Source organism: Molothrus ater, chromosome 1, assembly GCF_012460135.2.
Source record: "Molothrus ater isolate BHLD 08-10-18 breed brown headed cowbird chromosome 1, BPBGC_Mater_1.1, whole genome shotgun sequence".
Taxonomy (NCBI): domain Eukaryota; kingdom Metazoa; phylum Chordata; class Aves; order Passeriformes; family Icteridae; genus Molothrus; species Molothrus ater.
The window spans coordinates 41,692,399-41,713,760 of record NC_050478.2 but is presented as its reverse complement, the minus strand read 5'-3'; the positions used below and the strand labels follow the sequence as shown (position 1 = coordinate 41,713,760).

Below are 21,362 nucleotides of genomic sequence, written 5' to 3'. Positions count from 1 at the left end.
GATTTTCTAAGGACTCCACTCCATAAGATGGATGTCAGCACATGAAGGAAACAAAACCCAAAAGTAGTCTATGACACCAATAAACTTAGTTTCTGGGTTTGCAGTAGAATATCAAAATTGCTTTCACCTAATATTTTATTCTCCTCTGTATATTCCCCTCAGCAAGAAGATGGCTTGTATCCTGTGGTATATACAGAAACAATTAAACCAATGATGTACTGTGAATTGTTAGAAGGTTCCCAGCTCTGATTTCACAATTGCCAGGTATGGGTAATTCTGTGGCCCTTTGAAGGCTGAGTGTGGAATGTGCAATCTGGATATAAGGGTGCCAAGGTAACACAGACATTAATTGGTGAGTGTGTTGCCAATGCAAGCTTGAGTTTTCATAAGGGTGCTAATATCCAGGCTCAGGGAGGGGGAACACTCAAACTGACAGTGTGTTAGAAACCCCACATCATCAAAAAAGCTGCTGAAGCAGAGCAAGCAGACCAGCACAGCTCCAGCTCCTGGTACTGCTCACTGGTGTCCGCTGGAATGTGTCAAACAACTGAATATGAATGGGCTCCAGTGGGAGGTATGGCCTTTTCCTTGCAAATATTTCTTCAGCTCTTAAGTTGCCCTGCAGCAATAATGCTTGGCTTTTTATAGAACACTGCCTGATTCATTGGCAACCTTTAGCTATTTTATTGATTTAGCATTTCTTCAGAGATGCAGTGAAATATATGACCTGTGGACAATGTGATTTTTTGAAAGCTGATGCTGATGTCAGGGATATGTTCTCTGGTTCAAGCTCTGCTGCCTCTGGAGTTCATTAGAAGTTGTTTTAAATATGCTTTCTACCCTGTTTATGAACTATATTTCTTTTTTCACACTTGGTAAGGGTGCTGTTTTACACTGCCTTTAGTGTGTATTTCAAATCTTCTTGGCTGAATTGAGTCATTTCACGGTGAAGTAAGTGGAATGCAAGAGAAATATGCCATGGTTGGGACACTGTGGCTCAGTACATCAAAACCAATAAAGAATGAAGAAGAGGTTGGGAGGACTTCTAGAATCTATTTTATTTATTCGTTAGACGTAATGAAGCAAAATGTTTATTGTTTGTGTCCTCTGAATGTTAATCTGCTCAGCAGTTGAAATCACAGTGAGAGGTGATAGCAGGCTCTGATGGAATTGTGAACACAAAGCTAGTTGGCAGGATACTGAATCAGAAGCTAATGAGCAGGCAGGGCTGGGATTTGGGGTGTGGTGAAAGTGGATTCACCACACAAGGATTTTAGGAACAGAAGCACAGACCTGAGCAGCTAAGTTTATGTTGAGACATGGGTGGGTTAACTGTGAAAAGTTCTGAGCCTGCAAGAGCTGCCACTCACCATTTGATGCCAGTGTCTAAATGTAGCTCCAACTTCGGGTTTCTATTTCTGAAAACTGGCCTAAGTCTTGGGGAGTTTATAATGGTGCTGCTAAGGATAAAACCTAGCACAGCAGAGATAATGATATTCACTGTCCTTTGGCAGATACTTTGGTCATATCAACATGTCAGGCTGAGCATCCTTCAGCTCCTGTGCATCTGTGTGTATCAAAAGATAATTCCATTAAAGGACGTCCTACTTTTTCCCTCCCCTTCCTTATAGTTGCTTTATCTCTCCAGGAATCCTCACAGATATTATGATTGCAGCTGCTGCTGCTCAGCTGCTATTGCTGCACTGTTCCCATTTTTCTTTTACACTGTAGAGATGGAGCAAGCCTAAAGTTGCTTCTAGTCCATTGAAAGCTTGAGCCAAGAAGCTCAGAGACAATGTAGTATCACAGCACCACTCCACACCATGCAGGGCATAGCTCAGTGACAAAGCTGAATAAGCAGGAGAGAAGCCTGGAGTTGATACATGTGGATTTGGTGGCAGAAGCAGTAGCTGTGGTTGCTACACATGATTAGCAAGATGTGAAAATAGCCTCATCTAGAAGCAGAGGGATTTCCAAAACTGATGGGTCAGGTTCATGCTAGAGCCAGCGACTGTGTAGTACAGAGTGAAAGCAGCTGGCCTTTTCAAATTCTGTCATGAGCTGTAAATCACAATGTCCCTCTTCTCATGTAAACAGACCTACTGTAACAGCTCATCTCTGTGAAACTTTAAATAGCCAGGCTGAAATAACTCCTGTGTCACTCCAGGTTTGTGCTGATGCATAAAATTACACTGGGATGGAAATACCATGGTGAACCAGACTGGAACACAAATGGTTGTGACTTTTTCATGTTTGCCTAAAGCCAGATGATTGCTGGTGAACCAGAAAAGCAGAGTATAAGTGCCATGTTCTTCACCTAGCTTCCTGCAGTGGCCAGCTTTTATGGCTGGTGAGGACTGCTACACTGAATGGTTGGTGTTGGTGGGTGGATTAGATTTCCCAAAAGAAGGTCTGATGAAACCAAAACTGTGGGCCCTCCCCGCCCATCTCACCAGCACAGGCCACAGAACTCAGGGTTTTATGATTGTGATAGGCAGAAGGTGTTACACGCCCTCAGGAGTGGGTCAGAATTTGTCTGAGGACCTCTGCTGACCTCTGAGGACCTCTTTCCCTTCCCCAAAAAAATGGTGTCTTAGAATTGATTCTGATGTTTTAATCTTTAAAGCAGGAAGCAGTGAGAGCAATAAAATTTAATCAACAGAGCACTTCTTTTATCAAGCAAATGGATAATTGTGACATTTGACATTCTTATGAGGCTCTGTATCTTGAACATTTGCCTAATTATCTCCCCCCTTTAAAGATTCTGGTCAGATTCCTGTTTAGCAGTTCACTGCATGATCAGATTCAGCTTTTCTGAAACATCTTATTGTTGTTTTTGTTATTGTTATATAGTGCATTCTCTTGGAAAGGTCAAGTATGTTGTCAAATATTGTACTAATTTCAGTTTTCATTGTGTCAGAGCCCTGGACTTTATTAAGAAAACACATACTGTGAGTAGGTCATTCCAGTAACTAGCTCCATCCTAAAGAGCAATGGAATCACTCAGTTGAGATGTTGAGAGAATCCCTGTACAGTTAAAGGGACCCTCTCAAGATTCCTTTTAACTCTATTTTCTGTGTTCCTCGGATCACCCATTTAGAGCTAAGGTGTCTTTGCATTCCAGAAGCATGCTTTTGGCAATGCATCTGTGTCACCTAGCTATAGCTGTCAGAAGTGAGGCTTTCATAAGGCTCCCTTCTAGGTTAATGGAGGAAAAAAACATCTCCATGCAGTAACTCATCCCCAACACCTGCAATAACTAATCTAATGATGAGTGGAATTTCCCTCTGAAAGCCCTGCTTCTCCCAGCTGATAGAGAAACTGTAGAAAATGGCCCAGACCAGACATTCAAGACTTATACAACAAAAGCTGGGAAAAAATTAGGTCTGCCCGGGCAAAGTGTCGTTCTGTACCTGACAAGTCTGTGCAGGTTTCAAAAGTGACAGGACAAATGCATGGACTAAAAAATAAAAATACATCATCAATAGTTTGGGAAGCTGCATAATGCTAATGCTTCCCATCCATTTTTGGATGGTATCTCTACATGTGATCTCTGTTTTCTTCCTTAAACATCCAGTTCTGGCCCCTGTCAGAGAGAGGATTCCAGCAGGAAGGACCTTGGGACACATCTGCCATCAGCTGCTACTACACTCCTGAGCTCCACCTACATGGAACATTTCTTAGTGTTCTCTCAGGTGTAGTTACAAGGGATTGATGTTGTGTGTGTTTGGAGAAATAATACAAGGACTCTGTATGATCTGAGCTCCCTTCCTGCTTCAAATAGTCCACAGACCATGTGCCAGCCCTTGGCGTGAAGTTGGCATTGAGTCCACAAAGTGAGCTGGTTTCCTGAATGGATGAGAAGGCAGGTGGCAAGCCAAAAAAAACTAGTTTAAAGCCTGTGAATGGAGAATGAAAGGCACAGATGTGTAAAGGAATACTCATATTATAGCTCTAGACAGACATTAATGAGTGTGTGTCCTAACTATCATGCCAAGGTTATAAGGCCCTGCTTACGGGCAAGACAGATCTAGTTTGTCTGGCTCAAACACTGGCAGTTCAAACTCTCTCTTAATTACAAGATTTATGCCTTTGCCTTTATCCAAAGAAATGAAAGAATAGTTCATTCTCTCAAGTTCCATTGCTTTTGTTCTCATTACCATAAATGTAAAGGTGCCAGTTAGAGTTGGTCAGACATTTTTATAATTAAAGCTTTAAAATTTAATAGTGAAGTGAATGTTTTACACTTTGGCACTTTGGTTGCTCCATCAAATATTTTGTGTGATCTTCATTAGAGTATGAATACAGTGGGGTGCTGAAATACTTCAAATAATTTGTCCTTGGGGTCTCCTTCTCTTGATCTCTGTTTTTGTTTTAAAAATTGTTGTCATGTGGTGGAATGGTTTATGAAGTTTCAGCAGTGTCACCCAGTAGTGCAGAGATTAGTCCCAAGTCCCCCACAGGATAAGGAGTCACAGGCGTATGTTATGTGTGGCTGGCACTCCTCTGAATCTGCCAGCATGTCTGTCATTTGTCCCAGGGCCAGTGGAGAGTAAGGATGGCTCATTTAGCATATTGATGGCAGGGCAACTGGAGCTTTTCACTCATTCAGAACATGATTTTCCTTCTTGTCCAGCTCACTAGTCTGTCAGAGTGATTTCATTTTCAGGTTTCTCTCACAGCTTCCGATTTGTAACGCCAGGAATCATTTTGGTCCTGCTGGTTTTGGTGGGAAGAATCACAAAAGTATTGCAAGTGAAGCTACGAACATCTCTCCTTTTACACCTCTGACCTGGTAGATGATCTTGTCCTTTCTCCTCTTCCTCCTCCTGCCTCTTTTTCACATGCACTCATGTTCTCTTGGGGTGTTTCATCTCCCCAGCATTCCCAGGGATGCCTGACATGCAGAAAGTGCCCAGCTGGGGGTGGTTCGTGTCTGAGGCATTTGCTCTCTGCCCGGTGTGTCCTGGCAGGTGGAGCTCCTTCTCCAAAGGCAGGTGAGGAGGCCCTGCTATCTCTACACACAGAGATCAGTAATTTCCTTACCACAGCAGCAGTGGCTTTGGGGCTCCGTCACTGCCTGCCTGCTGAGTTCAGATCATTGTGTACTTTCAGGGAGACGTGGGAAGAGCATTCCCTGTGCTTTGGAAGTTACTCCTTTTACAACTCTGATTCTTCCAGATAGGCATGACTGTTTATATGAAGAAGATAAATAAATATGTGTTTGTTTTGAGAAACATGTTTGTTTTGACAATACAACATCGTAGAATAGATTTAATTTCACTGCAACATTATCAATATTGATAGCAAATATCTTGAAGGCAGAACAGAAGGGTAATGTATTTCTTCTTCTCTTCTTATCATCTTTGTATTGTTTTTCCTTCAATTTGATCCTACTGCTGCAGTCTGAGAACCTTTATGCAAAGCATGGAGACAACTTAGGCTCTCATCAGATTACTCATTGCCTTGCAAAACTGGATTTTAATGGGTACTTGAGGTCATATTGGGAAAATATTCTTTTGGGCTGCTCCATGAACAACATTATTTTGATATTTGAATCCTTGAAAAAAGTGTGCTTGCATGCTGACTGGGTCAAAAACTGGATCTTGCTTTTAGAGGATCTATGAATCTTTTAAGAATGCCCCACTGAAAGCATAATGTTTGTATGTCCAGCAAAATTAACATAACCTTTTAACCAAATGAGGATTCTCTCTTTAACTGCCCTTTTTTTGAAATACCACCAGTACCACATGATACTTTTGATGAGTTTTACCACCTAAACAGTGAAATGGAATAGAAAGGAAAGTCCTCAAGAGTAAATACTAAAAAATCCACATGGCTTTTATGGCTGTGCCTACCAAGCAGTGAAGTGGCACAGCAGGAGCACACTTACCAGGAAGTATCATGTACACTAAGGGCACTTCTGCAAGAGTGCAGGAATTCACAACACCTCTCTCTTTCACTAAAAGCCTTCATGAAAACAAATTTTTTGTGCTTACCTGTGGCATTTCTGCAGTTTTTCAGAAGAGTTATTCATATTTATCCTAAACTTTTGGGAGGAAATTCAGCTCCATTAATGAGTCAGGAAAAGGTATATATGACCATTATCTCTCACTTATAGCCTTGTTTTGATGGCTTAAGTGCAATTTTCTACACAGAGATGAATTTTATTCTCCAGTAGTTCTAAGGATGCTGTTAAAATTTGCTATATGTCACACTAAAAGGACAGCTCATCTTATGGTCCTTGTCCTCAACCTTTTTTTATACATACACAACCTATAAAATATCTTTACCTAGAGCAAAATTGCATCCTGGCTGCTTCCTACTTTCTTTCTTGCAATAATAAATAGGTCATATTTTGATGGTCAGAACAATATTTGAATTTGAGATTAATTCAGCAAATTCTGTTGGCTGCAACAACAACAACAACAAAAAGCCTAAAAAGAAATGATGGAAGTGTTGACAAGAACAGTTCTAATACTTTCCAAATGTAAGTATTTTCAGGATTAGAATCACAGAATCAGAGAATCATTAAGATTGGAAAAAACCTCCAAGATCATCAAGCCCAACCATTAATCAGAGATTTCATTCAGAAGGGAGTTTACAACAATAAAGAATGGGGAGGTATCATCCCATTCTCCATTAATAGCCCCAAATCCAGTGGTTCTTGCTTGGACTTTGTATGAGGAAGTGTTAAATCTAGGCTCAACCCAAATTACAACAATGGTTCTTACATCTTGAAACAGCACTTGTTATCCATCTCTAGGATGGTGTGTATTGACTCTTCCTGACATAACATTTTTAGTGTGCATAATACAGAAACATTTATTGCAGGAGATGAGACAGGTCAGATAGCTTCCTTTACAAAAAGGCCTGAAGCCATTCAGAGTGATTTTCACTGTCCCTCTCTGGTCAAGCAAATATTTGGATATGGTCTATGCTAAAGATAATATTCAAATTGAAACCAAATAGGTTAGTGTTAAAATACTTTTGCCATTTCTTGGTTTGGAGTCTGAACTGGAAAAATTGGATTTTCTTTCGTTTTTATTCATAACTGGGAAAAGCTTCAGAAGAATATGCTTTTAGTAATGTTTCTATTAATTATTATGTGCTCTGTTAAGCATTAGAGCAGGAAGCTTTAAGCAGGTTAAACAGTATAGACTGTATTATGCAAACACAGCTGTTGCAGTTGCAAACTCCCACCAAAGGAGAGGGAGTAAAATCTTATAGATGTTTTATCACCAATATATAGCTGGATCACCTTAATGAACTGCAGGGTAACCTGGCCTGTAAAATTTTTCTGTGAATCCTTTCCCAGTTTCTGGGGACCTGAATGCTGAAAACAAACCAATAATTAGGCCTGTTAAAATGCTTAAGCTGGCTAAGTATGAACAGCCCTCAGCTCAAGAGTCAGTGAAAATTGTGTTACTGAAACAACAGGCTGGACAGATGACCATTAATATGTAAATAACTGGTCATTCCCTGTTGAACTGTAGCCCCTTTTCTGGTTTGTCAAGGATAAGATTGAATTCAGTGCCCAGGTAATGGAACTGGTGGTGATAATTATTGAAAACCAGCATTGCTGTTTCCTTTGTAACAATCCTGCTATGTGGTAATGTTTTTTGGGTTCCCAAGTAGTATTCATTTTCATGTAGAATTTATTTTTGGTGCAGAATCAATATTTTTCATCTTGTGGCTATGGAAGTCTGCTGAAGTAGGACAAGTTACATGGCTTTTGCTTTTTTTTGTTGCCAGAGTAATGTATCCTGAAAGATCTTCGAAAGTGTGTTCCTTAATATAGGCTAAATTTCTCTCTGCCTCTGGCATTTGTAACACTATATCCATTCAATTTATGATGTTTAAAATTAAACTTCTTCTATAATTTTGGTAGCATGACTCAGTTCTCTTTTGAGATTTCCCCACATACAAAGTTTCCTCTTATTAACAGATGTATCAACTATTTTATACCAGCTCCTCCTTCCCTGTCTGTCACCCTCAGGAAACAACAGTAAGGGCTTCTGCTTGGATTGTTACCATTTCCATTGGGTTGCTAAGCACATTTTACATGTAGGCTGTCATTTTTTCCTTTGCTTGCTTTTTCCCTCCTCTCTTTCCCCCCTCTTTGTCTCCAAGTCCATTTGTAATATATTTGTGGAGTTGCCCTTCAGCTTCATTAATGCATTGATTTTTTTTTTTTTTTGTTAATTTATCTAATTCCCAGTCAAATGAGGACATGGTACTTGTAAATCATTTAGTTCCTCATTAATCTCTTCCAGTGCTGGTTCCATTTTTCAGCTGTCTTCCAATTTACTATCTCTAGCGAAAAATATCCACTGTTCCCATCACTTGTCACAAGTAATGTCACGGTTGCTGTGGATCCATTGGCCTGAATAATCAACATGATTTTTTTTATTAGAAATCAAAATATTTGCTGCTGCTGTAGAAAGCCAAATCTTTAATCCCATGCAAGGAAGTTCACGAAATGAAATGCACTAAACAGAAGATCTAAAGCTTGGTCTGTTACTTTGTGCCAAGTCCTGTTCATTAGTTTTTCTCTAACAATAGCTGTAGAATATTAAGATGCAGCTGAGAGCAGCAGAAACCCCAAGAACTGCATCCTCATGCCTTGATACCTCACTGGCAGAAATCCTGTTGAGATGAGAGGAATAAGGACTTCAGCATTCACTTGAGAGTAGCAGGTATCAGCTTAGTCAGAACCCAGAGATAAAGAATTCTCTGCTCCTATCCTCAACTATAAACATTGGTATCACATCAGGCTTACAAGCTGCTTATGGGTAGATTGGCAAGACAGGCAGGGTGCCTGCTCATACAGCAAACTGGCAAGAAAATAATTTTCCTCTGAAATGGAACAGTGCTTTTAAGGGCAGTAGGTGATACTCCCCTTTCCTGGTCAGCAGCAAATGCTGCCCTAGCAGAGTAAGAAAGAGAATTAGACTGAATTCCCTACTGGAGGGAAGGGAAGGGCTGTTGTTGCCCATAACTGTTTAATCAGTTCTGTTGCTGAGGCAAATCTATCCTTCAGCTGTAGAAGACTTGACTTGTGTCCCCTAACACTGCTCTGGACTCTGTGACAGCTTTGCAAAGTGGCTTTCCCTGCATTTCAGATATTTGCAGTGTACTTTGGTGTGAACATATATATACTTTGTGATCTTTTAGACATTAATCTCAAACACTGTTATCTTATTTTGAAAAGAGGCAGATTTTACCAGTAGACTCTTGATGTCACTCATCCTGACTTTTTCCATAGCCTTTGTGCAACAGTCACTGAAAACAACTTCAATGCCATGGTTATTTTAGTTGCCATCCAGTGACTCATCTTCCTCTGGCTGTAATGGGATTTAAGGAGCATTTAATGCTCTCTGCTGTGTATAGGGTAATTGCTTGGACAATAGAATGATAAGCATCTTCAATTTAATATAGATAGAGATGTTAGACTGATGGCAGAATTGAAATACATGGGCATTTTGTGTTTGAGACATCAAATAAAAAGCACTGCCTTTTCAAGAACAGAAGTCCTGCATAGGGAAAATCAGGCCACAGTGTTTCTTCATGTGGCAAAAACATATCGGAGGAGGTGGAAGAAATTGGTGTAGCTTTGTTTGTAAAGTATGTGCTGGTTAAATTGCTCCCCCTTGCTGATCTGTCTAATCCTCTTAATGAGGCTAGGTAAGCAAAAAGGAGGCAGTAATGATGCTGATGACTCAGAGATTTCTCCGAGTGGAAGAAAACAAGCAGAAGATGATTGTCTAAACAGAACAGCACAGTGACTCTCCAGGTGTCCTTTGCACCTGTAAAATGGTTGCTGGATGGCAAACTAACCAAGCTCAGAGGCTCCCAGTGTCCCTGGGTACAAGCGCTAGAATACAAATCTGTACATTGTGAGAGAGTGAGATTTTCTGTGTTTCAGGCAGCCTTCTGCTTGCAAGAAGCATTTTTTCTTAAGCCTAGATTTGTGTTGATCCTTTATGTTTGAAGAATGAGACAGCAGCAAAACAGCTCAGAGGCAACAACCAGCACACAGAGACACTGGGGCACTTTGTTCTGCTCTGATGAGTGGAATGTAACCCATCTTTCTCACTGAAACTGCCCTTATCTGAGGATAAGAGATGGTACTTGTTTGACTGTCCCTAATTTTTTTGTTTTGTTGGTGGTTTTTTTTTTGGTTGTTTTTTTTTTTTTTTTTTGAGGGGGGCGGGATTTGGCTTTTTTTTAATAATGAAAGATGTTAGGGGTATGCTTTTTATTTAATGATTCTCCCATGTGAAGTTCTGGGACATCATCCCTTCACCAATGTTGACTGTTTATTGTAACTTTTCATTGCAAAATTTGTAATCACTCCTGTTGACCTGGGACTGCAAACTCCATGGAGAGAATGCTGACCACTAGGTGACAGAGTTAAGTTACTTTCCTTCACTAAACGAGCTTTTAATTTTTCATGCAAATTGAAGCTAACTCAGCCAGAGAGATTGTAAGAACTTCTGCCCCATAAAACAGGCAAGCACTTGTGGTAAGAGAAGTTTTTTGAGGGGCTAGTTGAATCCCATCAGGCAGAGGGTGGCTGTAAATGTTTGTAAATGTTTGTGTATGTTTTCACTTGCTGAATTTACCACTAGACTGTGGTACAGAAAGGGGAGCAGGGTTCTCTGCTAGCTGTGCCTCCAAAGGAGCAATAACACTCCTCCTTTAGACACGCTGATAGTCCACCAGCTGGATCACCCCTCAGATGGAGCAACAACTGGTGGAACCCAGCAGGGCTTGGCACTTGGCTGCCAAGTGATGTTAAGAAGCTGTGTGCATGGCCAGAAGGTTTCCAGAGACTCAGGGAATACTCACATTTACGCTTGAGTCCCCTGAGGGAATTCAGGGTTTATATGCCAAGAGGGGAAGGAGACAGGCAGCAGTTTTATGTATCCAGGCTTCAGGGTAGGGAGGTAAATACAGAGAGAAGTGAAATGTATATGCCCCAGCCCTTCTGTGCATCTGGTACTTAGTATCTATTTCACTTGAACAACATGGCCTTCTGCCATTGCAGCCTCGTGCCAAGAAAACCCCAGTAATATATGTTTGGTGCCAGCTCTACAAGTTACACAAAGAAAACTACGTAAAAGAAAGTTTAGAAGATCTGAATGATTTCTGCAGGGGATTATTTTTTTTTCACTTGCAAGGCTTAATTAGTAGGATTCCAGATTGTAACAGTGCAGTGCTTGAAAACATGTTGGATTGCATTGAGACAGGTGTTTTTTTTAATGGGATGCAAGTTTCGATGTTATAGTGAAGTTGTTGAAATATCCAGCAGCACTTCTGCAGACAGCTCCAGCTCATGCGCAGTGCTTTGAATATTGGAACCCATTTTGTTGCCGGTCAGAAAGTTTCACATTTGACTTCCTTCTCTTCACACAGTTCTTACATCAGATTTATTTTTGAATTTGTCACTATAGAAATCTACACAACCTTTACCGTAATCTAGAGTAGTTGTAGCAGGGTCAGTACAATGCATACTCAAATATACAAGGTGGGTGAGAACATCAGAGGCAGCGCTGAGCATCCCCTGTGCTTTGCCTGGGGAGGAGCTGCTACCCTGCTATGCACAAGAAAACAGAACAGGCCACAGTGCATTTCACAGTGCAGAAGGCTAACTGAGCACTGCCTAGTATTTTTCACTTTCCATCCATACACTATAAAGCAAAAATGTTGGAATACATATTTCTAGCAACTGTGAGTTTTTGCACATTGGTAAATACCATAGTTCTCTTCTGCTTGTCAAGATGTACTTCTTCTGAGTGTGGGGCTTCAAAGGAGGCCATTTAGAAACATGATTTTCCAGTCTGGATTGGCAATTATGTGCCCCCCTAAAAGCAAGTCACTGAGACTGCAATTTTGAAATCCTGCTAAAAAAATAAGCATTATCTCTCTCTTGACATGTCTGTGCACTAACTGCTGGAAAACAGTTAAATCAAGGGAATATTTATAGCACCAGTGGGAGAAAAAAGTTGGTCCCTTAACTGTGACAGAGCCCATTTCAGTCCTGTCAGCTGTCTCTGTTCTTAGCTGAACAACAGAAAGCAAGTGGTGGCTTTGTGCTGCTCTCTGCTGCGAGCTGAAGCTTCAGTCAATGTTAGTGTGAGTCTCTTATTAGACCCTTCTGTCTATACTGGCTGCAGCTTCCTGCTTTTGATCCCTGGTCTCTTGAATCTGACATCCACTTGTCCTCTCGATTGTGTAATGCTTCATGGAAGTTTTCCAGTCCATCTGTGAGTAGGAGATTTTAAGTATATGCTAATTTAATTGTAAATTATTGACAAGATGAATACGGAAAGATCTGTTTGTATGCTTTTGATACTGGAGAAATCTGATCAGATATTTTCCATCAAGGAAGCCTCTTGTCCTGGTTTGTGTGCTTCATTGAGGCTATGTCCTGCTTGGCAAGTGGTCTAAGAAACTGAGAAGCAGCCCCCACAATATCCATAGATGCACATACATGAGGGGTACAGTCAAGTTTAGGCAGCTCAGGCAGACTCATTATGATGGTGTTTGCACCTTTAGCTCTTCAGTGACAATCATCAATTCCTTTCCTGCAGCTTAGGATGCAGAAGCTCAGTGAATGTATTGGGAGACATGCTGAAAAGAGCCCAAAGAACAGTTTTTAAGCCAGTTGGATATGATTAATTAAAACCACAAGTGAATTCCCTTAGCTAAACCTAGCAGCAATCCTTCTTTGACCTTTCGGTTATTGTGGGTTGTTATTAGGATTATTTTTAGGATGTTATTAGGATGATTGTCACTGTGATTTAGGGCCCCAAGCTTTTTTCCTCCTAAAAGGATAACATGTTCTTTTTATTTTACATTAAGGAAATCACAGACCTGTCACATCTTGCAATTGCTCAAAGGCTCCAGCCTGCTCTTGCCATGGCACTGCATCTCATTTTTCTCACCTGACTTTACTTAGCCATCCACTAGAAACACCCTGTCCTTTCTCCTGCTTGTGGCGGCTGGTGATGGAGGATGTGCATGACCAGTGTGACCTGCACTGTGCCTGTTGTGGCACCTGATGCGTGGGTTGGTAGAGAGGCAAGGCCATAGCACTACATGGAGCACAGCTACACCCTCCCATGAGATTCCGTATTCAGGAGCCTTTTGCCAGGGTCTTTCCTTAATCTCCTTTGTACAGATCCCTACTAATTATCTCTGTTGTAGAGAATATAGTTTCATTACTAAGAGAGAATATTCCATCCTGCAAACTTATCAGACTTTGACATATGAGAGTTCAAACAAAACTTTTTTTGTGAGGTCCAGAGACTGTAGTGCCGAGGCCCAGAGTTCCTCCAGTTTGCTGCCGCAAATTAAATCCAGGCTCTTTGATTCATGACTATGTCTCTTTCCTATTATACCTGAGCACTGATACCCTAAACACTGAATTCTGGAAATTTGATTCTGAACTTCATGGTCTTGGCCTCTCCACCTGTGTGCACATACCCAATGTCCTTATATGCTCTGAACCGGTATCTCTGTTTAGGGATTGCTGTCTAATATTTCTGGGACTTGGAATTTGCTCTTTTAGATTCTTGGCAGAGAGACCTGAAGCTGTCCTTCTGCTTTATTATTTTGGCCTTTAGCCTTTGTAGGGGTATGTTCTTCTTTCCTGAGACTTGCCTTTAGCTCAGCAACTGTGAGAACTCTGTGATTTTTCTCATCTTTTGTCCTCTACTTTTGTAGGGACTCTGACCTAGTTGTGATATGCAATGGTCACTGATATTGCAGAGAATGAGAAATTTTGGTGATTCCTGAGAAATTTTGGTCTTGATGTTCTTTTTTCCATTTCCTTTTCCAAGTACTCAGCATCTTCCTTTTTCTCTTAGCCTTAATTTATCATCTCATGCAACTTTACACTTTGCCAACTTCAACAGCATTTTATCTACTTGATGATGTTGAAACAAGTCAAAATGTCTTGCAGGCCCTTGATTCAGTTGTAATATTAGGAAAAATATCCATATGGAGAATATCTCCTAAAGATGAATCAAAACAAGATAGTGAGATACTGTCTTATTATTGTTTTTAAAACCACTCTACATTCACATCCATTGCACTTGGGCATAGACTGCTGAAGCTGAAATTGTCTTTGTTGGAGTAAACATTTTGGAAATTATTTACATGAGATCAGTAATGATTCCAAAATACAACAGCTATTTTTATTTCTCTTCCTCCTAAAAAAATAAAAATAAAAAAAATGGCGACTAAACTTTGATTATCTGAACTCTTCCAGTGAAAGTTTTACAGATTCTGTGAGAAGTGTCATATGATTTCTATTGTTGGGAACATGTTCTAGTTTTATCACACCTAAATATATACCTATTCTATTTCAGAAAACTTTTTTAAAAATAGCCCCTCTTGGCTACATGTCAATGATTAAAATTGCTTCTGTCTCACTGAGTCTCCTGAGGAGACTCAATTAGACTGAGCTCAGAGTGAGATCAGAGCCCTTCGTCTGGTAGATAAGCACACCTGTAAGAGTACTGCAAAGCCTAAGATGCATCTGAGGTCAGCTTCCTCTCTGACTGTCATTGGACACAACACCAACAAATGCAGAGGGCTTTCCAGGTGGCAATTAGTTCAGCAATTTGGCCTTAGGATGGGCCTCTGCTGCACAGTACTGTGAATATTGTATTGAGGCAGTGTTTCTGAGGCTAGACAAAGCTGGGGCCAGGTAGTGTAGCTTAGCTCATTTTCACATGGCTAAAAACTGCTACACTGTGGTCGGAAAGGACCTCAAGGATCATCTTGTTCCAACCCCTTGCCATTGGCAGGGACACTGCCCACTAGATCAGTTTGCTCAATGTCCCATCCAACCTGGCCTTGAACATTTCCAGGGATGGGGCATCCACAGCTTCTCTGGGCAATGTGTCCAGCACCAGGCCAGCTTCAACAGTAAAGAATTTCCTCTGTCTATATATTACAGTATTTAGTTATTATGATTGAACTTCTTGAGTGTTTTATGTTCCACTGCAACACATTGTAATGATGAGCACTGTGATGCTAGTGCCATAATGAGGCCAATTAGCAACAGGGCTGACCAACAAAGAAAAGAACCTTTGCTATCAAAGCCTAACAATTTCCAGCAATAGTAAGGAAACTTTGTGAAAGTGTGAATACTTAGTCCACTTACAATGTCCATTGTCTTTGAAATGGTTACATGTTCTGTGACTATGCAAGTGTAAGTGGAGTAAGATTGGAAAACATTTGTTTCTTCAAGGGAGAAAAAACTATGGCCCTTTTGCCTTAGAAGTGTTGCCCCACTTTGAATTCCAAGTAGCTTCTTTTTGGGCCAAAATAGTTAATTCCCATGGAAACTCTGCATTTGCACGTCGCTGCTCTGAGCCAAGTCCTTTCAGGCTTTTGTCTCGAGGTTCTCTGTCCTGTACAATCCTGATCATGTGGTCATAATCCTGTGCTTCAGTGCATGCTTTCCCTTTCATCCCTAAAAATGCATGGGTTTCGTCTCAGTCATAAGGTGACCCAACAAATACATCTCCTGTCACCTCATTTATTTGTTTAATGGTCAGAACAGCCCAGCAACAAATGTCAGACCTTTCACTCTTTGACTTACAATTGCAGAGGGAAGAAGCAGAAGTTCAACATGTGGCATGTCAGGGATGGACAGAGAAGCATAGGTCTAATTAGAATTCTGTAGGTGATTTTCATCCAGATCATTTTTTTAAATCTTAATAAGGCAGTACTCTTTTCATAGGTCTCTGATCTGCAAGACATAAGTGTCAAAATGTATCAGTGTTTTCTTCCTCTGTATTGTGACTGTTAATTTATTTTTCTGCCTTTTGAAGAATAATGGTCATCCACTCATTTGGGTTAAAATATAAAGTCATCTGGAAATCCCAGGTAATTTTTTTTCTGGAAGACTCCAGTTAAAAGACTTTCTGATAAAGAATGAAATTGAGAATATATTTGAAATATATAGTTTTTTTGTTTGTTTTATTTAAAATTTTTAAAAAATATTTTATCATTTGGAGGTTAAGTTTTATTTATCCAGGAAGAGATATGAGAAAAGAGCTTTTTTTGGCATTGTGTAGTATGTGATTGTCTCTGGGCCCTGCAACTTGATCTTGGCAGAGGGATTTATCTGAGTACTGTACAGAGGCACTTGAGGTCATGGGGGATGTTTGTGTATTAAGTAATGAAACTCAACACTCAGACCTCTGGGGTATGACTGGTCTGCTCTCACACATGCAGATGATGCAGAGATGCTCACCCAGTGTTCTGCAGAGCCCTCCACCAAGCCACTATGCCAAAGAGCTCCTGGCTATAGCTGGTGGACAAAGGGTTCACTGGAGTGAGGCTTGGACTAAAAAGGTTGGTAGTTAGTAGTCTGCAATGTGTCACACTGAAGACTTTTGTAACACAATTATTCCCAGCTGAGTTGCTCACAGGAATGGCTGGTGTTGTCAGATGCACAGAGGTTTGGCAGGAGTTGTTTAGTAATAAGTAGCAATAATCTCTTCTGACAATGGGGAAGCTCCTGACAGGCTTGTTCAGAGACTGATGAATTGGTTTACTCAGCCTGTCCCCAGGAGAGCAGAGGACAGGAAGGTGTCCCACTGGGAAACCACACAGTCCTGGTGGTGACCCTGAGCTGGATGCAGCTTTTTGTCACAGATACCTACACTCAGACCATGGCCAAAGAAATGTGACAGGGGACAACAGTTTATCACCCATTTGGTGAGGCTGATGGAACCGTGTGTTTGCAGTTAAGACTAAGTGGGCTGCTAAGAAAACAGCTGCAGAGGTTTAAGATCTTATAGTTTTCTTGATGATTGCTACTCTGCCAGCAGTCACTACTGCAGTGGGAAACCTGGCAAAAGGAAATGTATACCCATGCCTCTGCCATTTCCATCCACAGTCAACCATCTTAGTGGAAACAAGTGTCCTTTGGCATTGCCAACTATCAGGTGCGTGGAGACATCATGGGATTTTGTTTTAAACTTTTTGAGCAGGGTTGAAACTAATACACCTCATGCTGAAATTAATTTTAAATTAGCTTAAAATCATGTAAAATAATGCTCTTTCATTGTCAAATTAAATCCTCAGATTCATATCTAAATACTTGGAAATGTGAGCAGTTGTGGAGATTTTTTTTTAATCAGAATTATGAATTTGTTGCAGACTGAAATAATGTACTTTGGTAATTTGCCATCATAGATGCATGCTACTTGAATCTTTATTGCAGCAGATCAAATTCTTCTATGCAAATGGCAAAAAATGAAATCCAAGAAAACTGCCTTCATTAAGGTATAAATAAAACCATTTGCCATACTTACAAGGACATTCCCAACCTGCTTTTGGTATAAAATGTGTCTTTTACAGCTTATCTTGGCACACACATCTTCTGCTCCTAATTATGAATGCCTTGGGGTGACACCAAATAAGCAATAATTCCAGCTGCTCCTGACAAAAGAAGACACTGCTGCACTGCATTATTTCTCTGATGAATGTATCTTCCCAATAAGCTGAAGCAGGCTTTGCATCAGCAACATCTGCAACAACAGGGAGTTAGAAAGTGGGTCAGGTATATTGATGGTTTGGAAAAGGAGAATGGATGAAGGAAGGTGTGTGTGAATGTGGATCCACTTTTGCCTTTGTATTTTCCTACAAATACCTTGCTAATTGATTCAGGTCCTCTGGTGACAGCCACAGGGGAAGCTTTCAGTATAAAGTGCTTTACTTGGAGCTTCGGTAACCAAGGCTGAAAAATCTGACTCTGTTAGAGTTAGTAGTAATTCATTTTCTTGACTCATATGGGGACAGCATTTCTCCTTGTAATTCCTGAACAGGTTGAGGGCAGGATCTAGGTAGCACATTGATTGTGCTGTTTGCTTTCAGCACTGGCTCTGGAATTGTGCATGTGACAATGACAACTTGAGGTGAAAAAATGTCTAAAATAAGATAGCAAATTTCAGGAGGGAAGGGATTAAAATCTGCAGCCAAAGGGTTTCACCCAGTGAAAAAGGTAGATGGAGACTGTGTTTTGAGCCTGGTGTTAACATACCAGGCAGCTGGGCAGGAGGACATTTTGTGGAAATATCTGCAGTGTGATGTTTGATTCCCTGGGGTAAGAAAGGAGATGGTGGAAGCAGCAGCAGCTGCAGTCAGACTGAGAAATCTCTGCTTTTGCTGTTTATTTTAACAGCAATATTGAGTTTATGTTGTGTTGATGGCTCTGGAGACTGTCTAGCTCTCTTTTTGCTGGCTGGGCAGGGTGGGTTTGGAGTATGCTCCCTTTGAGCTGCACAGTAAGTTGCCTAATGCATAGTCTGTAAAGACCACCTTGAACGAAGAAGACTCTTGAAGGAATCACCTCAGCCATCATAAATATAGTCCTTTGCAGTAGCAGGCAGCCCTGTGATAAATGTTTAATACAACTAAGTCAACAGAAATGTGTATATCCCAGGAGCCACAGAACTTCCCCCAAACTTGTAATAACAAAAGGCCATAATATAAAAGGCAGAAACACAAAAGCATGACATGACAGGAAAAAAGCAGAAGAGATTGGGGCAATACCAGTGTGTTCAGACTCTAAAGTACCAGGAGAATTTGTCCTTTAAAGAAGTCTAGAAGGTCCTACAAAGTAAACAATCCATCATGTTATTGATAGAGACCAAAACCTTCCAAGCCTTTCTTTCCAATCTAATTTGGAAGGATTTTTTGGCTTCATTCCTGGGGACCAGCTTAACCCTTGGTGCCTGAGTAAGATGCATCTTTATTTGGACAATTGTTCATCCTCCATGTCCATTCTGGTTTTTAGTGGCCTCTATCTTCTGAGACAGCTAATTAGATTCTGTATTAGTATTGATGGTCCTGGATACAGTGATAGTGAGACACACAAGAAACTGGACACAGATTTTAGATGCATCTTATGTTGACCATTAACCCACTCTTAGAGAAGTTGGGTCAAACCTTGTAAAAATAATATTCTGAAGATAAGCTAACTTTTTTTTTAATGTTTGCTTGTTTTTCTGTTAGATCTTTTTGCAGGGTGAGGGAGAAGGAGCTCATTAGAGACTAGCACAGGAGTGTTGTAGGCTTGCTTCCCTATGTTGTCACTCTATGCATCTGTCTTATTTTTCTCTGTTGTTGTAGCACGGATCAGATGGAAAATCTGTCCTTTCCTATACATTTTTTATAAATTAAACTCCTTCCGGTAGAGCTGCTGTCAAACTAGGTTAACTTTTAGAGTCTCTCTCATATACAATGTCTGTTAAAATTACCCTTTGGGGTTTCAGGGCCACTAAGGGCCATATGCTTCTATCCTTTAAACAAAAGAGAAGAAAGCAGAAGTGTTAACATTGTAAACAAGAAAACAAGTGAAAGCTTCAGCACATTCTTTACACCAAGAGTTGTATATTGCACTCTGGAGCAGGACTCAGAGAAGAGGAGTCTGTCAAAGAGGCATTAGATAGAAAATGGCACTGCAGCACACAAATCACCAGGTAGTTCCTAAAAGACAAACTCAACTCTAGTTGCAAACCAATGAAAAGTCTCATGCATAGTTCCCAACAGGTGAGAAAGATTTGGTTTATAATGCCACAATATACCAAAAGTTCCCTATTCCTTTTAGTGCTGGCTAGAATCTGGAAACTCCCTGAATGGAGTTCTGTTATTTAACATTCTGCTGCAACATTTTTGTTGAATAGAATTTTTTCTTGCACTGTTAAGGGAGAAATACTAATTAACTCTCTCAATTTTTGATAGCTTGCCTAATTATGAAACAAATTAGTGTCTAATTTTTATTGTTGTGAGGATTAGAATACTGATAAAAGCCTCAGAGTAACAAAATGATAAATACGGGTTTTTCCTAATGATTCTGGACTGGGTCAGACATCTAGGTATTTCTTCCAACAAACTTATATATGCTTTGGAAAGGAAAAGAGAGTACTCTTTGGGGTATTTTTTTCATTAACCAGTTCTTAAAATTAGCCTCTGAGAAAATGAGAACAATTAAGTGTGCAAGTTACTCAGGGCTGGAATTGTCTAGCAAAAAGTCCTGTTTGCTTTCAACAGAGGTTTTTCTTGAAAAAACTCTAATGGCACAATTGCTACATCCATTCTAGTACTAAGAATACTAAGGAATTTGTTTGACATCTGCAAAGAAACCAAGGTGTCCAGAACAGAACAAAAGCTCTTATTGTCACTCTGCCCTTGTAAATGAACTGAGTTACAAGAGGCTAGCATTAAAGAGTATATTCATGCATTTACAGAGAAGGGTCAAAAAGTAGTAGCAGTGTTGTCTTATGATGGACAAACACCATAATGAAAACAAATGGCCTTAAAGAGTCATCTTGTAAAAGTGGGAGTAATCTGAGATATCTAATTTTGCTACAGTAAGTCAATTTATATTAGGGAGCTATACTATTTATTGAGCAGTTTTAAACTATAGGGATTGACCTTTGAAGTGAAATCAAATATCTACATGATTAAGAAGAATTATCTGTGTCAATATATGTAGCTCTATTTTAAAAGACATTATTTTAAAATGTGCTGGTCTAATCTAGTGATTTAACGCTTTTAAATACCAGTGATAAGAGAATCTGTTTGTTGTGCTGGTTTTTTTCTGTGTCTGAACTGCTGCACTGATACCAGAAGTGTATCTAGACAAACCTTTCAAAATGGGTTGTTTCTGTGCAGGATGCAACACAGAGGATGTAAAATCACATATGTTGGTTTTAAGTTGCTCTTGACATTAAATGTTTGAGGATGTTTATGATGCAGAAGGGAATGCAATGGGTTTAATGTGCTATAGTTGGTTGTGAAGTATAGAATTTAATGGTGTCTTTCTCTCTAAATGTGTTTTATATTTCTCTGTACTGCTTTATGTAAGTAGGTACTGAAAGAATATGTTAAAATGATGCATTTTCTCTTTATTTAATTCTTAATAGTGTGTTCATACATCTTGGTTTATTTATTTGTCAGATATTCCCTATAGTTCAGTTTATTTGTAAAATATTACTGGGGTCTTTTCTAAAACAAGATGGAAGTTCATTTTATTTTCTTTCCATTTCACTGCTGACAGGCCTTGTATTTTGTGACTAATTTGTCTCCATTCCTTCTGATGTGCTTGTAGAGTAAGTCTTTGTATTCTTCCATTTTGTCAAGCACAGAAGACTGTGCAGTGTTGTCATCTCTATTTTTAGTACAACTGGTTGAGTGAACAGTCACTGTTGGCATTCCTTTACCTGTTCAATCCAGAGAGATCCCAAGAGAAAAGAAGTCTTGGCAAAGAATGCAACTAAAGTTTGAATGGATTATGTCTCAGGAAAAAATCAGTTCTAAATGATCAA

At 40.0% G+C, this 21,362-nt stretch overlaps 1 protein-coding gene across 1 annotated transcript in view; it reads left to right on the top strand.

Annotated features, from left to right (window-relative positions):
- The first annotated feature begins 247 nt into the window (after positions 1 to 247).
- The window catches only part of GADL1 (glutamate decarboxylase like 1), a 112,704-nt gene continuing 91,589 nt past the window's right edge, over positions 248 to 21,362 (top strand). The window contains exon 1 of the mRNA XM_054516501.1: positions 248 to 264. The gene's annotated coding sequence lies outside the window, so the exon portion shown is untranslated. The remainder of the gene's footprint in view (positions 265 to 21,362) is intronic.